At 42.0% G+C, this 24,593-nt stretch overlaps 1 protein-coding gene across 1 annotated transcript in view; it reads right to left on the reverse strand.

The window, feature by feature from the left end:
- The window catches only part of MYL10 (myosin light chain 10), a 95,101-nt gene extending 86,347 nt beyond the window's left edge, over positions 1 to 8,754 (reverse strand). The window contains exon 1 of the mRNA XM_040532133.1: positions 8,457 to 8,754. The gene's annotated coding sequence lies outside the window, so the exon portion shown is untranslated. The remainder of the gene's footprint in view (positions 1 to 8,456) is intronic.
- Positions 8,755 to 24,593: the final 15,839 nt, after the last annotated feature.

The raw sequence follows: 24,593 nt of genomic DNA on the forward strand, positions 1-24,593 counted from the left end.
CAGCATGCACAATCAGAAGCAGATTTGCAAAAGAGCTCAGCTCCCATTTAGGCACCAAAATCAGTATCTAGATTTTCAAAAGTGCCAAGCTGGCGGGCTACAGAACTCTTTAGCAAATACAGCCCTCGTGGCAGCTTCTGAGCATTTGAGGATCTGGCTCAACTTTTCATGCTGAAATGGCACCAGAGCAATGTGAAAAGTCTCGCCTTGACTCAATGTTGGGTATTCTATTTTTTTTCCACAATTTTTAGCGCCTCTCAGTGCTGTAGGATGAACCATGTAAGAAAAGTGTTGTCTTCTTTGATAGCTCTTCATTCCAAACAAAAATGCAAAGCTAGGAGTAGAAAGATGCCGTTTCTGCCTGTTGTGCTGCCCTGAAATCTCAGCTTCTCTCTGGCTCCAGTCCTTAGGCAGTGCCTGAGGTTGGTGACTGTACTTCGGTACTCCAATGGTCATACCCAGGCAAAAGAAAATCCCATAGAAAAAAAGAGAGCTAGCTCTGTAGTTTCCTCCCTGGTGTCCCTACTTCATGTCTCATCTCTGAGTCAGGGAGGCAAGCAGCATCCTACACAATGGATTGTCACTTAGGGCTCCAGCTTGCTCCTTGAATGGGGCAGGACAGGAAGCTGTAACTGGGTTGCTGACAGCCTGTTCCAGCTCCATCCCGGCTTCACCTCACAGTAGAGCACCAAGGAACATCTGGCTGTGAGGGTGGCTAGGGGGTCCCGTCTCATGCCAAAAGCCATCAAGGCTCCTTGCAAGTATGACAGGCTGTCAGCAGCTGCTTGGTGATCGCTGGCATGTTTGCAAGGCACAACTGTTGGCATTTAATTACAAGGCTGATACCTAATAGCACATCTCCTCTGAGCTGGGCTGGCACTGCGGCGCTAAAGGGAAAGGGGACGGAGGAGAGGAAGGAAGAGAAATCCACACTGCTCTCTGAAATCACCAGAGAGAGTCTGCTGCACTGGGGGAACAACTCAGCTACTGGAGATGTTCCTTACAGCTGGATAAGAATTCACTATTGAAAATTACTTGTGCCCAAAGAATGACAGCATCCTTGAAATTCAAGAAACTTAGTGGCTTGTTAGACTCAGGAGGGGTCCTGACCAATCCTGGCCACATTTCTGGACAGCTTGCCCAATAAAGTCCTATGGAGCACAGGTTTCCGGGATGTGCGGCCTGGGGACAGCCTCTCCACAATATCACACTGGTCAGGGAGCCATGAAGCTGGCAATATTATGGCTAGTGGGAACGTTCCCATTGCGGATTTGGCCCAGCAAGTGTTTTTTGCATGTCCCTTGCTTCCCATCTGTGCCTGCTGCCTCACTGTGTGACTGCTCCTTTTCTGTTCCAGAGCAAAGACAAACAGTTATGCCAAGCTATTGGTGGTTTGAAATGAGTTTGATTTTTCACTGGAGTACAGCAGAGGCACTCCACAGCCCGAGCCGTGCTCGGGGAGGTGACGGCTAACATACCTGTGGAAGCCCTGAGAACCTCACTGAGAGCCGATAGGCATGCAGGAATTTAAAAGCCCTGAAGCCACGTCTGAACCAGGAACTTCAGAGCACAGACTTTCAGGTTCAGTTTCATTTTGAAACGTCTGTAAAGAAACATTTTGATATTTAAAAACCATTGTAATTTATTTTCCCTTCCATGGGAAATTTCAAATATGTCATTTTTTTTTTGCTCTGAAACAGAACCTGTCAACTCCCACCTTCAAATTTTCCAGGAATTTCCCCAATTTTTCAAGTTCTAGGATTGCCCATAAAGACATGCTGACTTTCAACCCTCTCTAGTGCCATTACTCCACAGCCTTTTTTCCAATTATGATTACATTTTAAAGAAAGAGTTTATAATCCCCTGCCAAAAAAAAAAAAAAAAGAGCTTCTTTTAGGTTCCAAGTCTGGAGAAAGGTTCCCTTTTGTTCCTACTAAAGAGATATGTTGCCTGGTGCTGACTGGGAGCGGAGACACTCCTGCATTCCCAGCCCTGACACTAACTGCCCCTGTGGCCCCAGGCTAATCGCTTAAATGCTCTGGCTCAGTCTCCCCATTGGTAAAACAGAGATAATGATACTTACCATCTTCTTCGCAGGGGTGTTGCAGAGAAATAATTAGTTTGTCTCTGTAAAGCACTTTGAAGATAAAAAGCACAATACAATTGATAATAATTATTGCTATGCAGACTGGTTCTCCCCTCCCTAACAACTTACTGATGCAGAAAGGTAAGGAAAGCCCTCAACTGAACCAAGTGTCTCTCCTGGTATAGCCCCAGTTTCAGCAAAAGTGCATCTCAGCCCAAAACCATAAGCCAGACACCCCAAAATTTTGTAAAAGTCAAATCTGGTTTAGTGACCCTAGCTTTAACTTACCAGAGTTAGATTCATCACTGCTCGGAAAAGAGATTTGTTTTTCACTGTCTCTTTTTCTCTAGTCCCTCACAGTTTTTAATAGCATTCCGTGCCTTCAAAAGCTTCCACCAGTCCCTGATACCTCTGCCTTTCCCGGCATGGGGCAGCAGCTTATTATACACCAGTTTGTTACAGCCTCTGCTTCAAAGCCCCACAGTTCAAAGGGTCCTAGAAGTGTTGAACAGGTCAGCACTTTAATGCTGATCCACACATCTTTAGAGGGCAGTAACATAGCCCCAGTTTTGTTCCTGGGGGAAACAGAGAACAACTGGTTTGTAGAGTTCCCTTTGGCCTTAAAACTGGCCAAAGAATTGGATGCTCCTGGTGGTAAAGATCAAGCGTCAAGGAACCCTGTAGGGGCTGAGCATGTAGGGCTGTGATGTAGTGAATGAGGGAAAATGTATCTTTATGAGTCACTGACTTGTTCCTAATGGGAGCTGCAGAGGAACAGCGGAAGAAAAAAGGGAGAGGGGAGTAAAAGAGAAAAAAAGTACCAGAAAGGATAAATCAATCTAAACTAGTTCTTTCCATGCACTTATTTTTCAAGGCATGTGACAGAGTGATGGCACACCTAGAGATCAGCCAAACCGGACCAGAGAAAATGCTACCCCAGATAAACCCCCAGCACAACCTGAGCCACATCCTCTTCTCAGATTTGGTGAAAAAAATATAGATATGGAATACTTGGTAAAATATTTTTCACTTGCACATAGACTTGAACTTCCTGCACACTGGGTCAAAGTCTTCTGCAAAAGGCCCCTCTTGGTGCGTTTATGGCCCAAGAGGAAGCAAGAAAAAGCAGAAATCATCCTGTTCTGCTGAGATCCTAAAGACTGTTTTCCAGCCAGACAGTTTGAAGAAGTAGTATTTGAGTCACTGGGCATCTCTTTAGGCTGAATCCAAATATTGAAACTAAATGTCAAAACTTCCTTTCTGATATCAGCCAAAGTGGAAGAAGCCATTTTTGCGGTGGGTATTATTTGTTGTCTTCTAAACTGATGTGAATCAGATATGGTATCAAGCCCTGGAAGAGCTTTGCTCTTACCAGCTTTATATGCATATATATATACCAACTTTAATCAAATGCAACATGCATGAGGGCAGAATTTGCCCTGCAGTATCTAGTTGGGAGATTAATATTAGCAGATTCCTTTGAGTAACAGAAACAGAGAGGCTTCAAAGAACAAAACAACACAGAAAGGGGGGGCGGGAGGGGGGTCTGTCTGCGAGGATTTTACCTGGGGAAGAGCTGTATACTGTAGCACATGAATTAAATGCATGACTGAAATATACCACAAACCAACTGTAGGAGAAAACTGCAGCATCTCCTGGGTGCAATTTTTTGCAAAGCATCATTTAGCTACAGATGCTCATAGACTGTAGACATCTAGACTGTAGACATCTCTAGGCAATACCAAAAAGCCTATTTTGATGGCTTAAGTAGTGGGGTCTTGCCCTTGGAAGGGCTGAGTTTCCCACCAGGGGAATGATTCAGGTGATCGAGAAGTAGATGAAGTTTGGGCTCTAACAGAACAGGCTCCATCCCAGCTGCTTCGACTTCAGTTGGTCGTCAGAAAATCCAGTGCACGATCAGGACACAGCTCATTTCTTACTTCTCTTGTTTCATCTCTTTGTTTCTAGTCCTTGGGGGAAGGGTGTTTTCATTCACTGCAGAGCTGGTACAGCACAAGCCTGAACACCAGTACCTAGCAGAGATGTCTGCAAAGGGGAGCACTTACATTTCTGAAAGGCTTTTTTCCATTGCCCATCCAGACCCATGTCTGTGCCCAGACACCTGAAATTCTGTTTGCCCAACTGTAGAAACTGCTGTAAAAACCTTCATTTTTATAAGCACGTAGAGCTACAGGAAGCATAAAAACTGCACAGGTGCCTACTGTAAACAAACATTTCATATGGGAAGGGGGGGATGTTGCATTTGACCTGAACTATGGAAGTATAGTTCTCCTTTGTCTCAGGTGAAACAGTCTGTAAAGCCTCATCCTTCTGCTGAGTTTGCCTTAGGCTCAGCCATTCTTGCACCTTCAGAAAAATACTCAGAAATATGTTTCCTTGCTTCTTTTTCCAGGGCCTGGGTGGCATGATGTCTTAATGCATCTGCCTGTTTACGTTAGCAAAATGGAAAGCAGCTTTGTTTATGGAAAAGATCTATTTTTGTTTTACTTTTTTTCTCTCAACTAAACTGACTTTTATCCAGGATTGTGTTTTGCTTTGGGAAAAGAAATGTGCTGCAATTCTTAGCCCTAGCTTGAAAGTCAGGTCAAGAGGAAAGGGGGAAATCCTGATCATATTATTTAATTTTGTAGGATTACACTGCAGCTTGGAAATCTAAAAGAGCGGAAGAGTTAATATCCCCCTTGTCTTTGCAACATCTTGTGTCCCTGTGCAATGATATTTGCTATTCTCCCGTACACATTTAGACAAGCCAGACCAGAAACAAAACCAGTATTTCCATTTTATGGGCAGGGGGACAGCGTGTGGAATCCAGGAGAGAAAGAAATTTCCAAAGTCATCGTGCTCCCTTGAGGATAAATCATGTCACTATGTCTTTCAACTTCTTCAGACTTTGATCTTGTAAGAGATCAAACAGGGTCAGGACATGGATGGTAGGTTTTGAATGAAAACCCAGACAGGGCATTGACGTGGTGAGGTGAGGAGCGCAGCACGCAATATTCTCCCTCTGCAGACACTGCTGAGTACCTGGAGGTATACATGTATACCGATTGGCTGCTGAACAGGGAAGGGTCCCATCTTGACTTAGAAGTCAAACTAAAGTCTGGCCAGTCTTCATCTTGAAAGTTTGCTGGACGGTTTTGACAAAACTTGATACTTAAGCCTTGGGTTCTAATCTTAGCTGCAGTTCTGACTCACAAGCTGCATTTAGATAATTCTCTGCATCCTCCTCAACAAAATGGAGCTCGTACTCTCCTGTTTTGCAGAATTGTACCGAACTTTTGGAATGTGTGGTATAGAGTTGGAGTTTGTACAGATTATGGCCACCACTTTATGACACGTAACAATTCAAGGTGATACCTGTATATAAGGATATAATACAAGTATATAATATATCATTAACACTCTGTGACATAGGAAATGGGTTTATCCCTATTTCAATTACGAACATTTAAATGTGTGTGTGTGTTATGGAAAACTGTGGTAGCATTGCCTACTATGACGGTTGTCTGACTTTCCATAGCAATATATTTGTATACATGTGTGTGTTTGTATAATGCATATATACATAACTGCATTAAAAAACAACAACAACAACAACAACACTGTGGAAATGCAATGTTATTTTTGATTGCAAAGCAAAGTGCTCAGAAATGAAGGATATTACAGTCTTGAGGTGGGCCGTGCAACTTCAGCTGAGCCCCACTGTGCGTATATCTTTATGACACAGTCATTTAGCATTTAATCACACAGTTTTCATTCAACGTTCTTCCTCTTTCCATTTTCAAAACCTTGTGCAAATCACAGTACTGGATACGCCCTTCAGAATAATAGCCAAAGGAATTTTTAAATACAAACTGTTTAAGTGACCTAAACGTAAGAGTTTGCTACTACTCTCCAGTAATAACATGATACAATAGCCAGGGTATGCACTATTAAAAAGGATAATGAACAATGATAATAATCCTTAATAAGTCATAAGAAATAATAAAGTAGGTAATGAGGTGCCAGTTTTCACAGTTAGCTGTGAAATGTTTCTCAAGTTGATGCGAGAAAATCCATAGAAGGGGATGAAAATGACCATATCTGTTGATTTACTCTCACTTTTGACGTTTCTTCCTAACATCAAATTTGTGAACTGGAACAACGGAGCTTAACCATGTACTGATACATGTCTGGTGCAGAGAAATCTTTCCAAAAATGCAAAATCAATTGAAGAACAAGGAACAATCAGATATCAGCTAGTTTCTGGCTGGTTTCCCATCTGACACTGTAAAAGCATCCAAGAGTATTTGTTTAATTTGAAATAGAATAGTGAACCATGCCATTCTGGAACCCCTCCTAGCACATATGCATATACGCAGACCCAGCAACAAGCTCCCTACCCACAGCCATCTGTCGTATGTGCCAACTGGAGTAACACACTAATATTACTCAACAAGGAACTCAGTATTGCTTCCTTTTCATATACTGGGCTTCTGTAAAAGATCACAGTCTTTGGGAATGTGCAGCAGGATTCTGGACTGGGGTGCAGTCTATGCCTTTCAGTAACAACTATCATTATCATCACTCAGGGTAACATCCGTACTTCCTACAGCACAGGCCAGCTGCGGAATCAACCTGAAAATGACTGGCAGCCAGTCCACTCTGACCTTCTCTGGACTGTTTCAGGAGTTTATTTCATTTTGTCTATCTGTAAGTCTTTTTCAAATCACACATTTATTTTAAATTTTTCTCAGTTTTCCATCACCATAATGGAAATATTCACCGGATTTTCAAGAGATACTACAGCTCAGTTCCACCATCACATACTTCATTCCCTGTGATTTCATTGTTGGTCAGTCCCTATTTAACACTTCAATGGAGTTTCCTGCCCTTGAAATTCTATAAACTCTTTGGGACAGAGATGATTTTATTACATCACAATATTCAGCACCCAGCACAGCAAGTCCTGAGCACAACTATTGCACTATAATAAAGAAAAGGGCAAAATTACAGTGAAAAACTCTGGCACACAATCAAATCCCTTAACTTCTACCTGAAGCAGATGCTGGTGGTATATTTAACGTGTGGGGCTTCCCTGATTTACACCCTTGTAAAAATCAGTATTCAAAGCTCCTTTTCATGTGCAACTTTCATCTAAGTAAAGGGGATACCACATATCAAAGGCAGCTGCACCAGCCACTTTAGATTTATTAGTAAATCCATTGAAAAAACATTTCCAGTGAAATAAATCTCAGCCTGCTGACTTCCTCCTATTCTTTACTTATCCTCTTATTGATTTTTGTCTCGGAGATTTAAACCTCTCAATTTGTTTTATGAGACACTTGTCGAACAGATGACAAGAAAAAAGACAGTGCTGGATATTTTCCTTAGCAGTTTTAAGTAGAAATAAAGAGCATTTCTTTGAAATTAGTCTTGCTCTTGTGACACAGTAGGAAGAATATATCTGACAAGCCCTTTAGAAGGCTTTAGCTCAGTGCACAGAGAAAGCTCACCGGCTGCCACTGACACAGCTTTGTGGCAGCAGTGCCCCAGAAGCTCATTGACAAGTTTGACATGTAAACAAGCTGTTGCTAAAAATATTTAACCTAGGGGACCCCAGCTAGTTCAAGGGGCTAGTAATGGAATACAGATCCTTTCACCTCTAGGCATCTGTTCAAAGCTACAGCGTTGACTGAAAGTCATTATCGTCTGATGGCTGTTCAGAGGAATGAGTAGGTGGGCTCCACTCTGGGTCCTGGGAGAAAATAGTTGCTTTACTAAACCACTCTCTGAATCTCACCAGAAAGTTGGGGCCAGGTACCTGCTGGTAGCTGGGGCAGCTACCCAGATGAGGGTGTCCTCAGCTTCCTCCCCTCGAGCTCCACGCTGAGGATGTGACACCTGGCAGGCAGTTGTGTCCTTGCAACAACCCTCCTCCTGAGTTGCTACTGCTGCTGTTGTGGAGGTGAGAGGAGATGGAGGAGCACATCGTTCCCATCAGCTCCTGCCACCTGCCCCACAGCCTAAACCTACCCCAGTCAACGAATGCCAGCAAGGTGCTGCTCTGAAACTGAGCTGCCATCTGCAGCCATTTCTAAAGCCTCTCTCCAATCCTGGCTGTACAGGAAAAGAGGTGACACAGGCTGAAACACTGTCTCCATCTTGGAGGCCATCCTTTTGGGGCAGGCACCAGTGACAGAGCAGCACCAGGGACTCAGGCCATGGTGAGATCAGGTCCGTGAAGCACTGCCCACCGAGTGCCTCTTCCTCCCCTCAGCTCTGCAGGAGCCTGCCCACAACACGGGGGGAAGCCAGGGAAGGAGAATTTCTATTCCCACACATTTTAAATTGCTGTTATTTCACTTACTTGCCTTTGCGCTGGGCTGTGTGCTCCGAGATGACTCTGTCAGCTTTCCGCCAGTCTGCTACCACAGGAAACAGCTTTCCCCCGACTGTTACTCAGCTTGAGGCCTGGCAGCGTCTTTACGCCTAAAATCAGGTCCTGAAGAGACCCAGAGGCAGGCAATGAGGCACTGCCACTACCACCAGAGACAATGGGCTTCCCCATTTCTGTAACATCCACTAATCCCGTTTTGTTTTTCCTCACGCTGTCCTGTGCCGTAGGGCAGCCTGGCTCCTCGCCTCAGCACCCAACATGGCGGTGACAGCAGGCCCAGTCAGAGCCCACCCCACCCCCTCCCCTCACAGCCTCCCCAGAGCAGTATCCATCAGGGACAGGGGCTGCATTTCACCTGATGTCACATACTCTGTATTAAAATATGTACCTATATATAATATGTGTATGACATAGGTGGGAGAGATTGCTGCCAGGCTCTGGGATTTGCATGCGATGAGGGCTGTGGGGTTTGGAAGCTCTGTCTTCCTGACAGGCAGAGAAGGCTGTGATAAACAAGGCTTGGAGAGAAGAGGTTGGAGACACTGGGACAGTTTCTGTTTTCTGGAGAAAAGTCACTTTCCCAGACTGACTGTTTCTGCCCCAATTGCTTCAGGTTGGCAGAGGATAACGGGTGCCCTGATGAGAGGATTGAACGCTGCGCAGCGGGCCGTGAGCCACTCCTGAGGTAAATTTAAGGTTGGTGTCCTACTGCACACAGTATCATTACAGGTCCTTCAGCCCCCAAAAGCAGGAGGATTTAAATCCATTATTTTTTAAAAAATATATTAATCTGGCACCTCTCCTACTTACTTTCTTCGTTGTGAGGCTTTTCAGTTCCCATTTAAGAAGAGACATCTCATCCCAGGGGCTCCAGGGCAAACTCCATCTCCACACACAGAGGAACATGATGTTGCTAGGCAAGGTTGGTGTTAATTTAACTTTGGGAATAGCAGGAACAATAGGACTGGAAGGGGCCTTCTGGTTCATCAAACTAGTCGTCTGTTGTTAGAGGCAACTATGTTATATAATCCCTTATGCAAATGAAGCTAGTGCTATCCTAAAGCCAGCTATGTTATTTTTGTCCCCCTGCACCCACGGGAAGGCCCTTGGAGAACCTCACTGCTGAAAGGACGTCTCCAGCTGAGGAGCACCTTGCTCACTGTGGAGTGTTGCTGTCATTAATCCCAAACTGCACAGCCTGAGATCTCATCCTATTACATTTCATCTTGTCTCTAACGCTCTAATGCCCAGAATCATAGAGTTCTTCCCCTCGACTACTCTGGCCCTCCACATTTACAGTACTGCCCTTAATTTGTATCACCAGCACAGTCCTACAGCAAGATCATTGATCCTATTTGATACTTTAGTAATCTTAAGGTTTCTCCTTGAGAAATTTCAAGTTACATGCCAGTAGGATACTCTCTGATGCAGCTATCACCTCCTTTTTTGGATGGTATGCATTGGGCAGGGCTATCTGACCTGGGTAAATCTATCCATTCCCATACAGTTTTGTTCAAATTCAAGAATGTATCTGCTACTTATGTTCTTCTATCATATAACTGTAAGGATGATACATCCCATGTTGGCTGAGAGATTTGTGAACTCCTGCCTTCTGGAGAAAATTTGTATGCCACATCTTCCCGTGGCTCTTACTGGGATCTCAGCATAGATTTCCCACATTTATAACCTTCATTTTCCTTTGATTTAGCTCTGTGAAGAGTTTTAGACAAAATTCGTGTTTACCCTTTCTACAGGATTTATATTCATCCAACCTCTTGTCAGGGCAGGACAGAACAGGAAGAGTGCAAGACCTTAGCCACTTATTGAAAGAAAATCCAGACAGTCTACTGTTTTCTTGTACCCTAACTATCATGCTGAGTGTGTAGGCATTTTAGAGAAGGAGGAGGGGTCCTGTTACAAAGAGACCTGCTTCCCACCCTCTTTTTTTCACTTCTTAGAAGGCCTCTTTGGAGGGGACTAATGGCCCTTTGGGACAAGCCCCCTTCTGCCAATAACTGTAGGTCAAAAGTTAAAATGAACAGGGAAGAATGAAAAACGGATAAAATACACTATAAATCTTGACATTCTAATTGAGAACTGTCCAATGCAAACTGCAGTAGTGTGTCTGTTTTACCTCAATGCTCTACAGGAGGCCAGATCCTGCTTTCCTTAATGGCTTGAAGTATCCTACTGATTTTTACTAGGACCTCTCATTTGACCAAGAGAAGCAAGATTTGGGCTTATATGCCGTCTCCTTGAAAAGACTTGATGTTTGATTGTTAAAACAATTTCTGTTCTGCAGTTATAGTAGCAGAATGATGTTTTTGATTTCACAATAAAAGTGTGTTCATCTGATCTTTCCGGCAGAACTGACATGACTGTGTATGTATGTGTCTGGGGGCAGAGATTTGCAGGACAAAAAGATCTGTGGACAAATATAGCTTGTACAGAGAATTTCTTACTGAAGAAAAATTTGCCTGAATATTACATGTCATCTCAGATGCTTTATAGATATTTTTGCTGGCTGAGGTAAATGGGGGAGGATTACACCTATTTTACAGACTGGTGAAATCAGCACATAAAGAATTTAAATGACTCACCCAAGATTACACAATAACTCAGTAGCAGACCCTAGCAGACATTTCAGGAGTCTGGAGTCCCTGTGCTTGGAACACTAGCCTAAATTGTCTCCTTGGTCTCATCATCTCTGTCAGACACATCGCTTTCAGACATTTAGAATACATACAGAGTCAAAAATAGAAGAACGGAGCTTGTTTATTCTGATTCTTATATATTAAACATTAGTTTGCTTTCAGTGAATAGTTTTGTTGTTTACATTTTCATAGGAATTCTAATTATTGAAGCAATTCATTCCAGACTTTTGCTATTCCTTTTCACAAAGGGACATTATAGATACTGAAACAAAACTACCACTACTACAAGCAGACCACTGTGGTTCCCATCCTGGCAGCTCAAGAGAACAATCCTGTAACATTAGAATAAAGGAGCTTTTTATTAATGCTACACCTTGGAGCTCTTCTCTGAATAGGAAACTTTCCCCAAAAATGTATTTGAAATTACATCCCTACACCCCGAGCTAATTTTTTTCAACCTGGTTAACGTCATGAAATGTATCATGAATATGTCCTTTGAAAACGATGCCAGTCCTGTGTAGCTTATACAGTCTGTATGTGTTGGTGCAAAGAAAATTGCTTCTACTGTATAGAATGTGTGTGCCAGAGAAGAGAGAGAGGGTTAAGGAAGGGAAAACATATACTGGAATGTAGTGGCATAACAAATCTATCCCTAATCTTGAAAGCTCCATACTGCATGAGTAATGAAACTAAAGATGAATTATTACATCTTGCACTAATAATTTACAGGTATGTGTGTATTATCTTACAGCATAAATATTCCATTTATGCTTTGTGACGATGTTTTTCTCCATATAGGAAAATAAAAGTAGTATTAGTCACATGTTCATAGCTTTGTTAGTGGTTGCAAAATGTTTTTTTTTTCCAAAAGGAAAGCAGACTGAATAATGCAACGCTTATATTTAGGCTGTTGTTTTTTTTTTATTTTGTTTTAAATACATTGACACTTTCAAAATCTAGAAATGGTTCTTTTAATTTTAAGGGCTACAGTGTCTGCTCCCTTTATTCCTGCCCTTTATCATCTTACACACCATGTTCTTATAGACAAGGGGGGAAAAAAAACATTCCAGTGTCTAATAAATCTGAAATCCATCAGGGGCCGCAAAGCGTTCATTCTCCTTTCTTGGTTCAGATCGTGTTACATTCAGCAGCACAACAAATGCACTTTGTGCACAAATGCCAATGGATTAAGCACTTTCGTTCATTTTTCCAGGGTGGGAACTGATTCCATTTTTTTTAGAGTTTTGAAAATTTACAACAAAGAAAAGAGCTCCACAATTGATTTTCAAGCTAGGAGAAGGAAAATTTGTATTACAATAGTTGTTTCCAAGCAGGACTTTAATATTGTTAAAGGACTTTTAAAAAATATTTTATGATACTAGCCTTCCATGGCACGCAGTGCTCTACCTTTGGTTTTCTGAGCTAATTTATGAGAATCTCCGTGTGTGCAGATCTCAGTATTCCTTTTTTTGTTCTTAGACCTTTTGCTGCCTGTTACAGAAAAGTTGCACATGCTGTGCTTTCTCAAATAGGAATTTTACTCTTGTTCTTTCCTGTTGCATTTCCCTAAAATAAAATATCTGGGGGGCAAAAATAAGTATTATATTACTATTTGTGTAGGGGTATGTATTTTGGGACCAACTTTTTGACACACCAGGACCAGTTTTCTAATACGTGATCTCACAGGTATGAGAGATTTTATTTCAAAAGAGCTCGGTTCACAGTTACATACCTAAAAGAGGAGTAGATTAATAGGTGTCGGGCATTTTAATAGTTTCTTTCTGACCCTTGTAGACAGATTTTTAGAAGAACTGAGCTCTCAGCAAGCTGAGTTCTTCTACATGGTGAACCTTTCTAAAAATAATAGCCCTTCTTTCAGATACCCACATCTCAGTTCTGCTTTTGTGAAATGAAAGCATTAATAACAAGCTAAATCATTATTAATGAGTTGATGAGTGAATGATAGCTATGAAATGCTTTTAGATTCATGGATGCTAAATAACATTAAAACAAATAAATAATTTGCTGGAGAAGTCTCCCATGAAGTTTAAAAATGTGCATGAAGATAATCTTTCAAAATTTGTTCCACACAAAAAGTAAGTTGCATTCATCAAATCCATGGCAATTTACAAAGTGGATAGTAACCGATATATATGTTTTTAAGGAAGAAGCAGTAGTTAGCTAATGTAACTAGAGCTTTTTCACATAACACAAGTGTTGAAGTCTTCCAGCACAAAAAAATGAAGAGCAGTAGCAAAGAAAAAGCCAAAGGACAGACCCTCAAAGACAGACTTTCAGATGGGCATGTGCTAATCCGAATGATCTGCTGAACTTGTGTGTACAGACTTGGGGGGGAGGGGAGGGTGTTATATTCATGTGTGAGCATTTTCATATATACCAAAATTAAGCACTTACATATACACAAATTGGCAGATTTGAAAACATCTGCATTGAGTGGCATGCAGATAAGTGGGACATCTGTAATAAGGACTGGATCTCAGCAAGGATTCTCTGTTGTATTAACTTTTAGTCTTGTCCTCAGCTTAAAGAGAAGAGAAGGCAGAACAAACACTCCAGCCTGCCACATCATTGGCTTCTGTGCGGGATTAAAGAAAGCCAGAATTCAGACCTCTTATAGCAGGTAAGAAATATAAAGGATGTCTTCCATGTTACTGCTGTCAATCCACTGCTTTCTTCTTTTCATTGGTCAATAAATGGTATTGTCAGATCTGGAAGGATGCAAAAAGTTTTTTTTTTCCTATTATCATTAGGTCTGATATTTTGAGCTTGCAGTGGACACCTGTGCATTGTAGAAGTGTTCTTTAGTTCCAATCAGTTTTCATCATGAGTGGCTTATCAAACATGAAAAGCTGTAAATGGTTGCTAGTGTTTCAAAGCAGAAATTGTGCTTTGAAAAAAAAACACGTTCCCAATGCTGGCATGAAATACTTCCCTGGACAAAAAAAAATAAAATAAAATGTTATGGTCCTTAAGAAATCGTAGACAGTAACAGTAAGGCAGCAGAGGGAGAAAAGCAGTGTGCAGAGATATCTTAAGGAAAAAGGTCTGGTGGTCACGCGGTTCTATGGGTAACCTTCAGCGTTCTGCCAGCAATACCACTGCTTTATTTGTAAGAAGCCATCCATTTCAGCCAAAGAAGGTCTTATTTTAAAGCAGAAGCATCTGTTTAAAGCTGCAGTCCCCAGTAAGTATTTCTTAAGAAACGGTTGAAACTGTCAGCATTTTAGGAAAGCTAGAGGTATTGCAGCCATTTCCTATCAGATGATGTCTCTCTAAGTATGCAGGGTATAGGACTTTTTTGAGCAGATTAGGTTAAATACTAAACCTGACTTCATTAATGCTGGTGGAAACACAGAGCTCAGTATTCTGTGCAAAATTATGTTTTGAAGGAAAACCCCATGTTAAGTAAGTCAAAATGTACCAGTTTAGACTGTTAAATTTGATACTGTTTTAACATAACACATTTCAAAACTGAGTCTCATTCTGAAATAAGAAGTAGAAATGTTCCAGTCCTGTAGGAGAAAATTTATAAATGTTGACATTATTGGTGTTCTTTGCTTCTACATTTTAAATCAATTTGCATCAGAAAACTTTGTGTGGGAAATAAATTGGGAGAACTACTCTCAAGGAACTTGAGGCAAGTAATTTTTATTTTTATTCAGATTTTTTTTTAGATTTGTTATTCTGATTAAATAGTGAATAAAGTAATCACCGTATATCTATCACTTATTTTGCTTTGCAGTACAAAACTGCAACAGAAAGCTTAGAAAGTAACTGTGTTGCTTTAGCAGTACTGGCATCCCTGATGATTCTTGTACACTAACAGGGTAATAATAAACAGAAATGCCTTTTGAATTACAAGTTCCATCGGAATCATAGGGGAAAGGTCAGTGTTTGCCAAATTGAGGAAGACAAAACTGGCATGAAAGGAATTGTATGTTCAAGCTTCTCAGAGGGGATTAGAAGTGCTTTCCTAATAGTGACTGAAAGGAAGCTGGAATGGTGTCACTGAACATACAGACATTGCCCTGCTTATGTACGTATACACACACAGTTACCATATACAGCAGCTCAAGATGCAAATGTATAAAGTTGCCGCAACGTTTGAGGGGGGGGTTAAAATACATTTTTTTCATCCTTCATCTCCACATACTAAATATATAATAAGATACCTTGTTTTCTTGCCCTGTAGACCCACATGACCAAAATGAGGGACATTAGTAAGTGTTAGAAAAAGTATTCAAGTGTGAAATGAATTTCTCAAACATTAATAAGTATTTCTAGAACCTCAGTTTCATAATTTGACAGTTCCACAGTTAATAAATCACAGGAAAAGGAAAGTGTGATAACAGCAGAGCAAAAGGAAGCCTGGATCTATGAAGTGCAACTGAGGGATAAGTGAAAGAACCATGCCGATGACCCTGAGTTTACTTTTGGGGTTTCTGAGCTTTCACTCAATTAAATTCATTCCTCTCCTCTAAAGACCTATTATATGCCTTTACCTAGGTTCCTAACTGATTTTTCTTGTAATTCAGCTTCTTTGCCAAGTTATTTCCATGATTTAAAGAGCACTGATTAAAAAAAAATAAAAAAAATGTAATGCTGAGATGAAAGGAGCATCTACAGTATATTTGAAAGGGTTTTCTAAAGAGGTGGGTTGATTTTAATTAACTTCCTGAATGAAACAATTCAGGTCTGGAGCTGGCAATCTCCAATAATCACTCTTTGGCCTCTGGATGAAAAAGGGAGTCAATTACACAAAACAATGCAACAAAAAGGCAGTCAATGGAAGGAAGTAGTTATGTGTATTATGGCAGTATACACATTAAGAGAGGCCCAGCATCTAGAGGCCTAAAATGAGATTAGTCCCCACTGTGGTAGACACTAAATACACATTGGAAGAGACAGCCCCCTACTCCACAGCTTATCTTCTCTGCAAGACTAGTTCCTGTTTATATATTTTGAGCATTTCCCCTAATTCAAACTCTATCTGCACACAAAAAGCTTTACATTTAACGTGAGTTGCTGTCCCAAGAATACCTCAAACTGCAGCCCCATTTACCCAATGACTATGTGCCAATGTGACCATTCTGTAATATCGGCATTGCTTAACATCACTCACCTGCTCCCACATCTCTAGTTCTTTCCCTCTATCCCCCCTTTTGTGTCCTGAAAAGAGGTGATTTAGACCACATTTTCCCTAGGAAGAGTTAATACAGAAACTTGAGGAAGTACCCAAAATCTTCCAGTTGCCGTTGAACAAGAAAGATCAAGGAGAGAAAAAGAGTGGCTGGGAGAGAGAATGGCTTGCCAAAGTTCATGGCAACAGGGTAGCATGCAGATTTTTGTCCAGCCCTTGTCACAACAGAGCCCTGGTCTCTACTGGGACCGCTATCTGCTGCCATAACTTATGTAAGCCATGGTAATAGGAAGGCTGGCAAGCTTGTGTGAAAAGGGAGCATCAAAGCAACATGAACATGGGAAAAAAGCATTCAGTTGAAAAAATGAAAAATATTCCCAGGCCCTGCCCATCTCTGACAAACACGGTTTCCCATAAAAGGCCCCAGGATTTGATGTGTCACTGTAGCAGGCTTTCCGATTCCTGCAACTTTCCATAAATTTTGGAAAGTCCTAGGTCCTAGTACTAGACACTCTGAATGTTATATATATGTAACATATATAAGAGCTATACCTATTATTTGGTTTTGTTAGATATTGAGGTCACCTGCTAGGCATCTGTAGGCTAAGTATGGTATGAGGTTGAAAAACTCTGGCTCCTCTGTCCTGTGTTGGCAGAAGGGAGCAGCACTATTTTCACCTGGGTAAGAGGGAAGGTGGAATAGCTACTAAAGGCCACGAAAACCAAGGAGAGACAACGTGAAAACCAGTTGACTTGAAACAGTGTTCTTCCTGTTGAATGATGGTAGGGGGTGTCTCTTTTTTAGGGACAGAGGTAAACATTTTGTGGCTGTTGTTCTCCTTTGACTGGTGTTCAGAGGGTCTTCCTGTATCCATCTATGCTGCAAGGACGGTTCATCTTGTGTCCACTCAACTTCTTTTGTGTTACTTGTAGAGACAGAATCACAAGGAACCTGTATTAACCACACAGTGATGGGCTTACCATACTTGTCTGGTTTCTGCAGGAAACTAGCATAACCCCAAGACTCGAAGCCCTCCTTCCAAAAATTTCTTCCACTCTCCCATTAGAAACACCAGTTTACCTCCCCCAGACATCACTGTCCTTTATAACCCGAATATTTACTGTGAAAAAAAAAAAAAGGAAATGATGGCAGCAAATCCAGAGACATAAGCCTAGTTGTCTCCTCTCAGCACTTTACCTTTACCCCCCTTCTCATACTCTAAAAGCCACAGCCCAGAGATATTTGAGTGACCAAAAAGATCTTGTCAGGGTCAAGTATTTTTTTGTCTCTCTTTGGTCTTAATTTTCTATAATTCCTAGTCAGAATTTAATACCATGCTTTGGTCAGCAGTGCTTTAAGGCAGATTTAGTTCAGAACAGCATGACACATCCTCACTTCAGACACATATCTGTTCCACTACACCTTCAACCTACCCAGCGAAGCTTCTGGGCTTCTCTTGAGCAAAGAATGTAAATCAAGAAACTGCTTGGTGGTTTTCTGCTGCTGGGAGAAAGAGAAAATTCTTGTGATGGAGTTCAGAGTCTGAACTCTGTCACCTGCCAGTTCCACTGACATTAATGTGGCAATTCTGGGTTAGGATTTGGTTTGGGAAGACATCCTTAACCAGGTGAGCTCATTGGTTTAAAATGTACTTATAAAGGGTTGCCCCAAAGCAGTAGCTTTAATTGATATAACTCAGATCTGAGCCTGACCCACAGACTCTTAAGTCCAGAAGACAGTTACTGCATAGTTTAAGCAAGGCAGCCTTTATGATAAGAAAATAAAATTGGCTTTTAAAAGTGAGATTTACTGTTCTACTCCTAGTGTATTTTTCCCCCTGCCAGCAGAATTAGTGAATAAAGATTAAGCAGAAGGAGGTGACAGGAGGAATAGTGAGGCTGCAGGGTTGTGCTTTTAGCAGAATGCTACATGCAGCACCACTTCGTTCTGAATCGCCCAATCTATGGATTTAGCAAAAGAAATTTGAGACACTTGAAAAATGAATGAAAGTGATCCTGAATGGGAGGAAGAGAGAGAGAAAAGCTTAAAGTAAATAGCTTAAGTCAATCTGTCCAAATGTCACATGTAAGGATGGCTCTGCTCTGCCTAATGACAGGAGAGCAAGAAAGGTGAGGGGGAGGAAGGGACCCTTTTGAAGGGCTGTTGTTCTAATGTACCTGTGTTTATTTTAAAAGCTTTTCAAGGAGGCAGGGAGGGAAGCTACTGTCTCTCAGTGATAAAAGTTGAGTGATTGAAGACACCATTTGGGGGCAATCTGTTCTCTGTCTCTGTAGTGGCCCACAAAGTTCCTGATACGCAGGTAAAACAAGCTCGGAAGAACGTGGTTGATGAGAGAAGACTACAAGATAGGACTCTGGGCTTTATTTCTAGTTCCAACCCTGACTCCATGTGTAGGCAAGTAACGTGAAACTTCAGTGAAACCACCGATCTGGCAAGCAGTGGCAGTAGTCTTTACTCCTCTCATAAGACAGGGATGACATGAGGTTTAAGAAGTGTCTGCCACACAGATTGGTTTCATGGGTGAAAAGTGGCACAGACGTATGAAATATCTGGTAGCTAAAACAGACCAGTGAGTAGGACTAGACCCTTACTGAAGAAATTCTAATTTCTCTAACGTATCTGTTCTAATTAGGTGTCCTATGTGAACATCTGCACCCACCATCTCCCTGGTATGTGGCAAATAATATCATGGTTTTTGGCTCCTCTGTCGTGAATGGCTTCTTGCTCAGTGTCTGATATTAAATGGGTTCAGGCTGGAGTCTACTGTGCTGTATGCGAACTAGTCTGTTTTAAAAGACAAAAGCTTTTGCTTCAGTTGCTGTCATATACAGACACTGTAACCTGGCTCTTGTGGAGAAAGCTGGCTGTGGAACATCTCCCGGCAGGTTGCTGAAGATGAAGGTATTCTTGGTTTTAGTTCCAGGAGATTGTTCTGCCAGAAGTTCAGAGTCAGTTCCAGCACTCACTGACCCCCGCTGTCCTCACACACCTCCAAATGGCCCTTATTTAGCAGATAAGAAAAATCTCTTTTTCTCTCTGCCTCTCTCCTGTGCTCTTTCTCATATAATGTTGTCCTTTACTAACAATGACATATTCTCACTGCTTCCTGTATGCCCTTCCATTAGGTGAAAAGCTAGGTCCAGATTTGTTTTTGCTGTCATTCCAAATGAAGCCATTCCCATTATTCTGGGAATCATCTGCACTCTGCACTTTACCTAAACAAATTGGGAAGGACAGGTTTTGAAGGCAACTGATCCTGCAAGGTATACAGGGTCTTTAGTCAGTGAGAGAGAAAGACACAGCCACAGTGCCAAGACTCGGCTTTTTTGTAGCGCATGGAAACTGATTTGGAGATTGGTTTCTCCCTATAGTAGTAAATGAACACAAAATTTCCTAGAAATAAGCCTGAGTGCTGTCTCAAAACCAAGACAAACAGCATCACCCCAACAAATCTTCAGGTACATTTGGATAGTTGTAGCACCAGTCTCAGTGCAGAACTCCTGTCCAGGCTCAGCATGGCAGAGCAATGGGGAAGTTTTACTTTGGGTTAGGTTTTATGTCCCAGCTTCATCTTTTTCTAGCTCACCATTGGAATTAGCTGCAAATGGCAGAGTCCCAGCTTCTGACCCCTAAAATATCTGTCCATGTGAGTTCAGCCCTTTGTCCTTGAGGATCTCTGGCTCTGGTTTAATGGAGCTGTAGCCCAAGAAGGGAGACAGATGGTACTGATGGGCTGAAATTATACTCGGCTAAGTGCAGAGCTATAACTGCTATTTGTCATTCTAACATCACTGATTTGTCTAGAGAGAAAAGCAAATAACTTATTGGGGGAGTAAGCAACCGACTGGCTGTGGCCAGGCCAGATTGGGAGTGGGTGTAAGGCTCGGCACACAGAGACCCAGGTGCCATCAGCACTCAAGGGAGGCTATTAGGATGTCATTTCAGTTTCTTTCTCTGACTGTCTCTCTCTCTCTGCTTGCTGTGGAGGTGGAAGGTGCGTGTGTTGTGAGGTGAACTGGGGAGTGAGATAAAAATCTGTGGTAAGGAAATGCTACAGCTTTATCTCTCTTCTTTGATGTGGCAGGACAAATTAATTGATAACAGAACCAGCCAAAGCAGATGTGGTCATGGCCTCCTGAACTGCCCTATTGCAAGGAAAAGGCCCAGCAACATCAAAGACAAAGGTCAGCCAGCATTCCTCAAGCACAAAAAGACAAATCATGACAGGCAAATAGCTCAGGCTGCCATTGGAAAGGGGTTATTACCACAAAAGATGATGTCTGGCACATGGCCACTTTCCCAATCAGCTGGACTCGGTAGCTTCCCTCCTAAGCCATTTCTTTCTGTACCCAAAGGCAGAGTTTGGACATAATATTTTTTCTGTAAAAGTGACTGTTGTTTTGCATGTAGTGGAGCAGGAGAATAAAAGAACAAAGCAGAATCCAAGGAGCAAGGCAAAGCCCAGACAATACAGTTAGAAAATCATCTTCAGTTACTTTGAATGCTCTCGTAGCCATGTCTTTGAAACTACAGTAATCCTATCTTCTCCCTTTCTATTAAGAATGAAAAAATTTGGATTCTAGTCCCAATTCTACCATTTGCTGTCTGCATGTCTTGAGCGAATCAGTTCCTCTCTTGTGTCAGAACTTCCCTGTAAAAGGGAGGTGGCAAAGAAGGCCACTCTGAGACCTCCAGCTCTAACAGAACTCCAGATGATATTAGTATTTTATATCTAGTATTGCTTGTTTCTACCATTCCCTTTAGTATTGTCTCATTAATATCAATATGTTGATGCTTTTCTAACATGCTCCCCATCTATAACAAACATTGATCAGTGATCAGAAATCACTGAACACATAACGCCCTTACCAAAAAGCTGACTACACAGCAGTTCTCATGTTTATTTTCTTTGTTCCCTCTTTCTCTATCTGGGAACAGAAAAATATGTACTTCAAATTTTATGATCTTCAAAACTGAAACCCTCACTCCCCTAGCAAGTAGTTTTTAACTAACACGGGGTGTGTATTTTCTCCTTGTCCATACTACTAAATTCCTTATATTCATCCTTGCATCACCAAACAGCACCAGCATGGTATAACAACATCGACATGCCATTAATACCTTTTTCTTCAGATGCTGCCCAGGTGTTTGTCCAAGCTATGTCTCAGCTGCACGTCAGAAAGAGATCCTGGCATGCATCTCATGCCTCTGACCACCGGCTTTCTGCTGGTGAGAAAGCCACCGGGCCAGAAAACGCCTGCCAGCAGATGCTGGCCAGAAGGGAGCCATGAAACTTTCCAGCATAGCTCCTGGATGTCCCAGGGCCCAGGGTCATGCCACAGAGAGCCACTGCCCCACAGCTAATATGTACTCAGAGTGCCAAAAAGACTGATCCGCCCTCACCTGGAAAACCTGCAGCATATTGAGCTCTCTGATCACTTGAGCCAGAGCTCTAGGTACTTTCTGTCATTCACACGGGCAGAGTTGCTGCCCAGGATGTGTGCTATGCCCTAGTCCATGAAAACATTTCTTCTCACTGCGGTAAGAGTCCAGCAGCAGACCTTGGAGTTCTCAGACAGCCCTGGAGAGCTGCGCAGCCCTGGCTACCAAGAGATGCTCAGTTGTTCCACTTTTAGGTGTCCTTGTGCCCATTATAACACTGTAACAAAAATAACCAGAAGCGGGTATGTGTTCCCAGCAGGCATCAGTGATTCATAGCAAACTGTAAAAACCAACGCGTGACATAGATAAAGGCATATGAAGCCCCAAGACACGGTTCTGATGTGTGCGTGCACCCTGCACTACGTCACCAGAAAGCAGAGGATTGCAAAAGCTTCTCTCCTGTGTGTGTGATGGTAACTCAGTGGGACAGGTCACATTGACAAACAGCCAGCTACCGTCCTTCTCCTGTGGAGAAACTTATAGGAGAGATCACAGAAGGAGAAAAGCTCTGGGAGGCAGCCCGGACAATGTTCTCCAAAGCTTTTCTACAAGGAATATGGGAAAGGTTAAATAGTGGTACCCAGGGCATTGCAGAAACAGAAGGATGTTAGCTTCCCCCTGCAGACCTGTGTCTCCCTTGGGGAAAGGAATGTTTGGTTTTCTGTGGGCTTTGTTTGTTTGTTTGTTTTCATGTTATTGTCCTTTTTTTTTGTTTGGGGGGGTGCTTGTTTTTTTGTTTGCTTTTTTTGTTTGTGTTTACTGGAGACAAGGATTGACTAGATTTTGTCCCTCTTCTCCAGGGTAACCTGGACATAGAAAGTTACACTACAGGGACAAGCTGGTTGAAAGAGGTTAGTAAATGTGCCTCACAGGAGGAATAAAGGAGCCAAAGGGATGTTTTTAGACATGACAGCAGCTGTACAATTTCAGACCTAAAACTGATACTGACTGGTTTCAGGGGGAACGCTCCTGTTTACAAAACTGAGAATCTAAGCCACCAAAGTTATTTCTGATTTAAACCCAGTGTAACTGCAGGAGGATTAGATTCAACTAGTGTAGTTCTGGCAAGTCGGAGAAATAGGGGAACTAGAGAAAAACATAGCTGCTGCTTGAAAGGGGAAGGCAATACTCGTCCGGGACATGAGTATGCACACCAGGAAAACTGGTTGTGAGTCTCCAGGTGACCCTCGTTCACCTGCAAGTTCTTTTTGCTGTGGTTTCCCTGTCTGTCAGGGTAGGAAAGTGACATTGACCCTCTTTTGGAAAGTGACGTGACAAGCACTAAGTCTTAGATTGTTAGACAGCTGTGGGAAGCATTGTGAGATCTCTTGGAATTACAGATACAGAAACAAGGAAAGATTCTGTCAGCTGGATACAAGGACTGAAAAAAAGACATCCTGACATGCTATTGCTGCTGAAGTAACCTCCCCAGAGAGGTCTGGCGAGGGCATTTCTCAGTGCCCACTCCTTATCTGAACTCCTCCACATGCCTCAATCCTAATCCAGCACAGCAGAGACTCATCCTATTGTGTTAAAATCAAATGTACTTACAGGTAAATGTCACTCTGCCATAAAAAGAAAGGAAACCACTTAACTTTCTGTTTCTTTGTCTACCTCCCTCCATAACAGTTCTTGTCAATTTACATTATTCATGACTAGCAGAGCTAACTTAAAATGTATCTTTCAATAGAATATAATGCAAACAGTTTTCTGTGTGGGCAGGGTAAAACAAAATAATAATTACAATACAAGATGATAGCGCTTGTAATGAACTATTATTTCCATAAAAAGATTTTTTGTGGCAGGAAACACTCCAGCAACAACAAAAAATACTGAGAAAGAAAAACATCTCTGCTGGTATATTTGATTCTATCAATGACACTGATGGTTGCATTGTCTAAATAAACATTGTGCGTAGATAAGGTATGACCTGAAAAGTAAATCCTGAGATTGACAGGACAAAGCAAATCAACTTTCTTCTGTCTTTATGCCTCCCACCAGATACATAAGCAGACTTCTCCCTATGTGGGCACTCCAACTGCAAGCATCTGTCAGGATCAGCTATTCTCATAGCTGGGGTTTGGTAGTTTATGATAATCTGACAAAATTGCATCAGTCCATTTCAGAAGGTTTTTCCTCTTTTTTTTCAGCAATACGAGTACTTAATATTTTGTCTTTAAAAGAACATTAGACCTGGGCAGGTTGATTTTGTGATTTAGGATAATGAACTGCAGTGTCTGTGTGTGTGTGTGTGTGTGTACAAATCACATGTATGGAATTTAGTTAGAATCATAGAATCAGAGAACAGCTTGGGTTGGAAGGGACCTTAACGGTCACCCAGTCCCACCCTCTGCCGTGGGCAGGGATGCCACCCACCAGATCAGGTTGCCCAGGGCCTCATCCAACCTGGCCTTGGGCACCTCCAGGCACGGGGCACCCACGGTTTCTCTGAGCAGCCTTGTCCACTGCCTCACCATGTCATGTAAAAAGATAGCAACGTAGCCACCCTATTGTAAATCAATAAATGGAAAACCGAAAGTGGAAATTTTTCTGCTTTCTAGCTGAGCTTCTGCTAGCTTCTGCTAGCTTTTCTGGTAGATTTTTTTCTATTTTAAAAGTGTGGATTAAGGTATATCAGACCCCAGAAGCTGTGTGAAACACTAAGAGGATACACAAGAGCATCTAACAAGTTAATTCAGGCTAACTCTACTGTCCAGGGCCAGAGCAATATTAAGATGATAGAACTGGCATAAAATAGCTAAAGCAAAATCCTACCATAACTCACAGCTCTAAGTGAATCCAAAAGACGGCTGACTGAAGCCAGAAGA

This window comes from Cygnus olor, chromosome 20, assembly GCF_009769625.2.
Source record: "Cygnus olor isolate bCygOlo1 chromosome 20, bCygOlo1.pri.v2, whole genome shotgun sequence".
Lineage (NCBI taxonomy): Eukaryota > Metazoa > Chordata > Aves > Anseriformes > Anatidae > Cygnus > Cygnus olor.